This window comes from Pygoscelis adeliae, unplaced genomic scaffold (assembly GCF_000699105.1).
Source record: "Pygoscelis adeliae isolate BGI_AS28 unplaced genomic scaffold, ASM69910v1 Scaffold61, whole genome shotgun sequence".
In the NCBI taxonomy this organism is placed as follows: Eukaryota; Metazoa; Chordata; class Aves; order Sphenisciformes; family Spheniscidae; genus Pygoscelis; species Pygoscelis adeliae.
Window position 1 is genome coordinate 2,462,620 of NW_008824010.1, and position 8,670 is coordinate 2,471,289.

At 39.3% G+C, this 8,670-nt stretch overlaps 1 protein-coding gene across 1 annotated transcript in view; it reads left to right on the forward strand.

The window, feature by feature from the left end:
- Nucleotides 1–8,670, forward strand: part of TNRC6C (trinucleotide repeat containing 6C) — a 57,590-nt gene that overhangs the window by 1,711 nt on the left and 47,209 nt on the right. The window lies entirely within an intron of this gene.

Consider the following 8,670-nt stretch of genomic DNA (forward strand, 5'->3'; position numbering starts at 1 on the left):
TGGCTTCTTTTTGATTTGGAGATGTTTGTTAACTGTCAGATTAATGTTCTGTGTTAGATGTATTTACATATATAAATATGTATATATATATTTAGATGTTTGTTATTTTATTTTCAGAAATCTATTAATTATTTATGTGGTAGAGACAGATTGACCAACTCAAGTGGCTCAGGCTGGCTGAGGGTCAGTATTGGACTTCTTCCAAGCATCATTATCCACGTATCTGAAACATCTTTGATCTTTAAGAAACATACTGTAAATCATGAAACAAAGTCCACTGTAAATCATAACATAATCCATAAAAGAACTTAGCTTGTAAGAGTATAGTACGAGCTGTCTGACTTTGATCTTGCCAGATGCATTTGTACCTTGTGGTTTTAGACTTCTTTTCTGGATTCCTATTTTAAGTTGCTGTATAAAATAAGCACTTGTTTCTGTAGTTTGTCAGCCTGGCAACTATCAGCAGATATCTTACACTGTTGAATTAGTTTGCTTTTTTACTCTTTTGCTACTTTTCTGTCACCGTTGGAAAAATTCAGAATACAGTAAAAGCTAGTACACATGGGAGGAGGAGGAGGAGGAAGAGTGCAGCAGCTTCTCCGCTTCATATTATATTCCGTATTGCACAAAACAAGTTAACCCATATCGAATTCTTAGGAAAAGTATTACTTGAAAGCAATTAGTGCACAGAGTAAAATTGTCAGGTTGTTGTTTACTATGTAAAGTCAAAACAAAAGCTTTTAAAGGCACCTGAAAATCTGTGCTCGGTTCTTGGAGCAGGGAAGAGAACCTTAGACAAGCTAAATGCTTGGCTAGTTTTGTCTTCTGACAGCAAGAGGTTGTGCTTTGAGTCTTAAATGGTTGCCCTTCCGTATAGAAAGAACTTGAAGAATAGAGATCATTTATTACTCCTCCCAGCAGGTGGAGCATCAGTTCATTTTGTAACTACAAACAGTTACAGGAGGAAAAAAATAAATCTATCTAGCTCAGTTTATAACCATGACAGCTGTGCGCCTGGCTGCTTTGTGAGGCCGAGAGAGGAATATAGCATATCTCACTCCTGAGAGACCCCTTGTAGCCGACATACGTATATTGACAGTCTTATGTGGTGTCTCATACTGGCTTCATCTTCACCTTGATGAGCATAAAGAGCAAAGAGGTAAGAAGAGTATCCAGGGAAGGCTAAAACCTTTTCATCTCAGCTGTTATGATTTGAGTAACTATTAGCCTTAGAAAAATTCTTTGGCTTCTATATCCTGAAAACCTCCAGGATTTAAATAACAACTTTTCCATGAAATTTAATTCAAACTGGGTCATATTTTTGTGAATATGAAAATAAAGAACTTTAAACCCGAGTATTCTGACTGAGCAATACGTTGTCAGAAGGAAACTTTTCACCTTCCTCCTTTTATCATCAGTAGGAACTGTATTCCTTTAAATATCTGTCTCTGGTTCCCTGGGTATTTCATTTACTAAAGAGTCTTTGCAAGTAGAAGTTCTCTGGGGAAGTGAAGAGAAGGGAACAAAATAATCAAAGTTGTCCAGAAGAGTCAAGTGTAGGTACCTGATCCACATATGAACAGGAATTCTGCCTGTCTGACTAGCACCTGCATTGTAGAAGAGTGATCACTTCATGAACGTTACTAGATGTCTTCAAAGTGTAGAGGCAGTCAATAATATAGCAGTGCTTAGGGCTTTCTCACTCTCTGGTAGCCTGATTGCCTAACCAGAGCTTGTTAGACCTGTGCTGGATTCTGCCCAAGCAAGTCTCCGTATGTGGCTTCTTTATACTCATGATGAACAATAGTAACTTTCTTTTGATGGATGACTGGTATTAATCAAAGAGCCAGGATTGTCGCACGCTAGCATCTTGTATCCAGAAGATGCTTAATGTAAATTCATGTCTGTAGCTTTTCTTTTTATAGGGTCATATTCCTTCATAGTTAACTCAAAATTATGCAGCCGCGTTCCTTCCAGGCCATATTTATAACTACCTGGATACAAGGAAGGCTGTTAGAGAGGCATTGCCAGCCTCTTCACTGTAAAAATCACACTATTTTATCGCTTTATTCTCTTGTCAGCAGTCTCTGTTATCTACTGCCTTGGCCTATCCAAAACACTTATCAGAATTCTAACTGCAATGTCATGAATTGAAAAGGATGTTCTGCCAATGTAGGGAATGGGAATTAATGACCACTAATATATTCTTTGTCAGGTTTATCATCTGGAAATATCAGTGAAGTGGATGAGAGTAGTGACTTTTTGTTTCTCTTTTAAGGTAATCTATAAAACATTAACTAGACAAACTGTTAATAGAAGAACTCAAAACAAAACATTTCAAACTGCATAGCGTATTTTGGAAATTTTATCCCTTGAAAACAGTCTTTTATTCATTGTTAACTATTATGAAACTATGTTCTGTAGTACTTTAGAGCATTTTCTGTAGAATAGTTATTTGTCTGGAACTGTTATCTTGAGCTACAAAGCTTGTTCTTGACATGCCCCCTCTGTAATCCTTTTCAGGATTATACTGAAGGAAAGCTGTGTCTGTAATTTATGAGCAGAATTCTAATATCTAGTCCAGTTTGTTATTTTTACTTAAAGATGGAGCTTTTTATCTCTTCCCTCCCCACTTTGTCAATGAAATCCAATAAATGTGGTGCACAGTTAACTTCATTAAGGTGTGGGGCATTAATGGAATGGTCCCTTTGCCATGTGATCTAAAAGAATTAAGGTAATTTCTGGAAACTACCATGGGAGATTAAAAATAGCAAGTAATATATCCTTCTTTGTTTCTTTACAAATTATGAAGTTTGTATAGGAGTCTGCGGGCAACCACTGTGTGTTTGATGATTATAAGAACAAATATCAAAAGAAGTAACCAGTTTTTCTTGAAGATGCCTTTCACTTTTCTGCAATTCAGCAATGTGAAACCAACACCCATCAACTCAAAAGAAATGTACCGTGTCCTGCAGGAATCATGATGAAACTTTTGCCCTTCTTTTGTATTGGCGAGTAGAGGATTTTGTGGAACAGATCCGTAACATATGTTTCCAAATTCTAGAAAGAAATGAAAGCAAGCAGTTCATGCAGTAGTCAAAATGAGAAAGCGCACAAGCATTGTGGAAACTGAAGAGTTACGCTTTTAATTTGTTCTATCTGTTGTTTTCTGGGAAGTGAGAATTCGACAGCAGTTAGAGAGATTTGTTTTCCTGCTGTGGGCTGATGCCAGATTCTGTGCTGAACTTTTCTTTTCTAGGAAGCTGGAAGTTTTATTTCATGTTTGAAGATTGCTTTAGCTGCAGTTTGCATATTCATGCTTGTAGCATGGAATGTGCATGTTGAAGTGAGTGTTCTGGGCAGTTGGAAGTTGCTGAGTGCTGTTGTGTGGCCAATTAACTCTTCTTATAAATCTGTTTGTGTTAACTTTGGTTTTGATAATTTTTTTAGGAAGCAAGATTAAAAAACCTCCTTATTGTTAAAATCATGTCTGACAATACTCGTTTCAAACATCTAATCCTTTAACTGTGAGTTACTTTAGAGTTCCTTCTAATAGGGTGATTTTATACGGTTGTAAAGTCAAATTTGGAGAAAAGTTTTAGGGAGAGATAGTATCTGTTCTAAAATGAGTCAGTATAGTTGGAAAACACAGATAAGCTTTGACATACAGTTGTTTCATCAAATCTAGTAAAGCAGCAGTGACCTTCAAGCTAAACGCATGTTTGGACAATTGCCCGGTTTAGCTTATTGTGCTTTGCAATGACTGTAGGTGAGGCATGTGTATGCAGAAGTAGTTCTGTAGCATATGAATAAAGTCTCATTTCAAAAGTTTGAAATAAGATTTAGCTTGACTTCCTGGAGGCATGGCAAACAGGCTGATTTTTAATGAATAAAGCACATGCGAAAACTGCCTTTATGGAAATGATTGCCTGAACTTTATCTCTTTGGGCCCATATTCTGTAATTCCACTAGCAAATATCTTCGTTGGCAAAACATTACTGTGTTTTTGCTTTTAGTTGGAAAGTTACAGAATTATAACCAAAAAATTTAGAAATTTATTTATTCAGGATCTTCCTTAAACAGTGTTGTTCTTATGTAATAGTTAACACACTAAATGCTATAAAGTAGAAATCAGGGATTAGAGAGTATATTTATTCATCTTGTTTGCACACTTTCTATAATTTCACACTTTTTATAGCAAATACACTTCTTTTTTAAAGTGTACTACATAATACCTGGAAGATGTGCGTTGTTGTATCATGGCTGTTGATCTTGAATGAAGGAACTAGCATGGTGATGTTTCTTTGTAAACACAAGCATTGGCTATTTCGACTACTTCAGTGGAAGGTAACTGTATATAGCAAACCCATGTTTATCTGCAATAATACTCCTCACGGCTTTCAATTTTTACATCACTTGACTAGGTGTTGACCATAATTTGCAGAGTAGTTCACTGTACAGCTCATCACTATACACAAGGTTTCAGCAATGTGGCTATGTAAAAGTTCTCCTACTAGCGGGATCAAATTTGATGTTACGCCATTTGTTAAAAAATATGGACATTATCAGTATTTTGTTTGGATTAAATCTTTTGCCAATAGTCTCATGGAATTAGTGTCGTAAAGGGATGTTCAGGTACCGCCAGAGGTTGCACGAGTGGTGATTACATTTCTTCCTTCTTGGGTTTTTTCCTCAGGGCTTTGTTTAGCATTTGGTAGTGCTTGTTGTCTGGTACATGTCCCTGGAAATGAGGCAGTGTTACCAAAGTTCACAAGTGACAGGTATATGTTTAGACAAAAGAAGTTAAAAAACATCGTACAAGGACGAAAAATGTAGCAATTAACACGGAGATGGGATCTAGCCAGTAGGTACCAGTTTACATGGAGGTGGGATCTAGCCAGTAGGTACTGTCTGGATGTACTCCTGAGTGATGAACATTTTCTGAAATGCAGTAAGGGGAAAGTCTGTGAGAAGTGAGTCTCAGCTAGTAAAGGGTTTTGTCTCCCATGTGAATTTTCAAAAATTCCACATAATGCTTTGAATATAGATAGAGAAGTAGCAACCGCTGTGTAGCACAAATACGGGCATTATGAATGAAAAATGATGGTAAAAACTCATCAGTAAACTAATCTTTGGAATGAATTTTTCTGCATTGCGTATGTTATCTGACATCAGGCAGCAGAGCGTGAAAAATAAATCTGCTGCTTCAAATCTACTTGACAGTGATTAGAATTTTTCACCCGGAGAAGGAAAAATAGAAATCTGTAAAAGGACAAATAACTGAGATGCCTTTATAGTTTTGCTGTCCTCACTTTCAAAAAGTGGGGCTGTGCAAAAACTTCATGACTCAAAGGCCACTGCTTTTACTTTGGAATCAGCAGACTTGCATCCTACCTCTAGCTTCACTGTAGATGGCTGTGCTCTAGTGATAGCCAGATACATGAACTGCCCAGGTGTCTGGGGGGAAGAAAGGTCAGGAGACAAAGAGTCTGGCAAGTTGTTAAAACGTGCAGATGGCAATTTTCTGACAAAGCGTGTGAAGGGACCGAGTAGCAGGACCTGTCTCTGACGGTGGAGAAGTAAAAGGTAGAAAGCAACTAACTAAGGTCAAAGCGACCAGGAAATAGGAGTTTGGTCCTTGGGAAGAGCAGAAGGGGAGTAAGTCATGTGAAAATTATCAGAAAGCTGAATTTATACAGCTCAGGAAACAGGTATGATACTACAAGAAACAAATATAAAACAAAGAAGTTTGTAGCTGTTAGGGGAGGAGGAAAAAAAACCAAACAAAAAGGCAACATTTTCTTAAGTCCACTAGTGAAAGGAACGCCAAGGGTCTGATGTTCAACAGGAAGAACCATTGATAGGTGGCATCAGGAATACTTTAAATGCTTTTCCCTTCATCTGTAATGCCTGCCGGCATTCTTGCACAGTGTGAGAACTAGAAAACAGAAAGTAAAACAACCGATGTTAAAAGGTGAGAAAGGAGAAACCGGGGAATTACAGATAAGTGATTGTAATCCGCTAAAATGATATTGGAAAAAATAACCGAAGGAGCTATTTCTGTGCATTGCAAGAGAGAAGTACAGAGCTAATGTGGGTTTGTGGGAGCAGGTCATGCCAAAGGAGAGTAGTTCCCTGTCAGCAGTGCAGCAGGCACTGCGAAACGGGAGGGAAAATCGTGTCCTAGAAGTTGACTTTGTGCAACCTTTGACAGTGCCTCAGAAGACTTGCTCGTGATGGATGTGTGGTGGTGTAAATAAGTGGGAAGTATAAGATGAAACTATTGCAAGAAGTGTCACAGCTGCTCAGGAAGCTGTAGACAGGGAGTAGCTCTCGGTCCTTATTGGCAAAATGAGAACATTTTGAGTGAGAGTACAAATTTGTACTCTTTGATATTTGCATCTGTCTTTTGGCTATAAACAACAGCCTTCATAAAAATTTTTAATGATACCAAAACTGGAGAAGAGTGCAAGGCAACTGTAAGACAAAATTACAATATGGAATAGTGGTAACAAAATTGTGTGATTGAACAAGAAATAAAGAAAAGGGAAACGTTCTTTATTTTGGCCTGAACAGCTCCGTACACAAATATGGTTATGTGAGTATCATGCTGCGAAAATGGATCTGGAGTAGGTCACAGGGTAAACCAGATTAATGGTGTCACGCTGTTGAAAAGACGACAAGCATACTGAGGGAAATAAACAGTACTGCTTTCCACGAGGCACTTCTGATAAGGCCTCTGAATATTGAGTCCAGTTTGGGGTTTTGTGCCTTCAGAAGGAAGTGAACCAGCTGGAAGAAGAGCAGAGGAATGCAACAGGAATGAGTAGAGATCTTGAAAACAAGCCTTGCAAAGAGTGAAGGAGTTGGAGCTGCTAAGTCAAAGAAAGACTGGAATTAGAAATGCAGAAATACCTAAATGACTGCTGCGAGGAAGAAAATGATACGTTCCGTATGCCTGTGATGGATCAGATAAGAAATAATGGGCTTAAATTTCAACAAGGAAGATCAAGGTTAGACATTAGGAAAAACATGCCAGTATGAAAGCTATCTTAAGAAGTGAGGTAGAGCACTTGGGAATGTGCAGTCTCCATTGCTGGAGGGCTTCCTTGTTGGGTTGGGCAAATGTCACTTAGTGTGTATCAGGAATAGTTCCTTCGATCAGGTGAGTGGTCTGCATAACCTCTCAAATCCCCCTTTTTAGTCTTCAGGTATCTATAAGGATTTCAAACTTACCAGACTCATGCCCTGTCGAGGCCGCTACAAGACGGAGCACGTGGAAGGGAACAGCCGCCCATCCACCAGCACGGGCTGGAGTGGAAGCTGTGCTTTATTTTGCTGCCAAACTTTGGTGTGGGCTCTGTCTCTTCCTTGGGGTTCTGCATTGCCTTCCTACGTTACCTCTGTCCAGTAAACACAGTCCCCTTGAATTAGGTGCCCTTTGTAAGTACCTGCCTCCATAAATTGAAGTAGATTTCAGGGAGTTTACGATATTAATAAGAAAAATAGAAGCAACATGAGAATGTGTCTTATGTTCTCTTCCAGTTTTGACATATCATTTTAATTAATGGAAATTTTAATCATGTATATCTGATATAAAGGATTATAATAATCCACAACAATATTTTGACTTTAAAGTTATTGCAAAATTGACTCTCAAGCTTAGTTTCTAGTTTCAATTGAAATAGTCTTCTGAATGGAAACAAAACCAAACAGATTTGATTTTCATTCTTCTGTTGTTTTTAAAATGAGGCTAAACCCGTCCATTATTCAGAGACTATTGCAAAGAAACAGAGAATAAGTGTCTTCAGGAGGAAACCAACTATTTTCAGGAGTACTTCAGTGGAACAGTTCTTGAGCCAAGAATAGCAGCAGCGATTGTGCTTTGGTAGTGAAGTGGCAGCAATTCTGAGAACGCAGCCAAACCTTTAAAGAGACATCAGTTGTGTGCGGTCCAGTGCAGAAGGGTGAAACTGCTCAAATGAACACCTGACAAGAATTGAAACAGCAAATTTAAAACGTGCTCCATTTACTGCGTAATTAATATGTATTTGGGGCAGATAGGAGGAGGAAAACAAGGAAGTGAGAAGGGGAAATAATTGTAAAGGAGTGTATTAGATGTCCTAGAAGTTTGTGTGTAAATTCTCGTTTGAGATTTGTGTATAAGCATTGATAAAAGTTCTCTACGTGTGTTCTCAGAATTTGTAATGATATTTAGGTCCTGAAAACGCTAAGCTGCCCCCCCTTCTGTTCGCAGTCTGTGTGTTCAAATGTCTTAAAGAGAACCAGCGCTCTCCAGCCCGCGGCTGTTAAAAGATGGTCCCCCCTTCTGCAGGAGGCAGAAAGCACCCGGATCCACGCTGCATTGTTTAGGGCAGTTCTTCTCTGCGTTTATAAACAACAGCGCCTTTGATTAATACGCTCTCATGTTTGCCACTTAGATCTTTTTTAGGTAGAGGCAGGGAAGTCATTAAGGGCTTGGCAGGGCGCCAATATACAGCTGGGACTTGGTCTGCCGCTCGCCCACCAAGCGGCGGGAGCTGTCGTCGGGGCAGGGAGGAGGACGCGGGGCGGGAGGCAGGAGCTGTCGTCGGGGCAGGGAGGAGGACGCGGGGCGGGAGGCAGGGGCTGGCGCTGGGGCAGGGGGGGGGGGGGCGGGAGGGGAGGCGC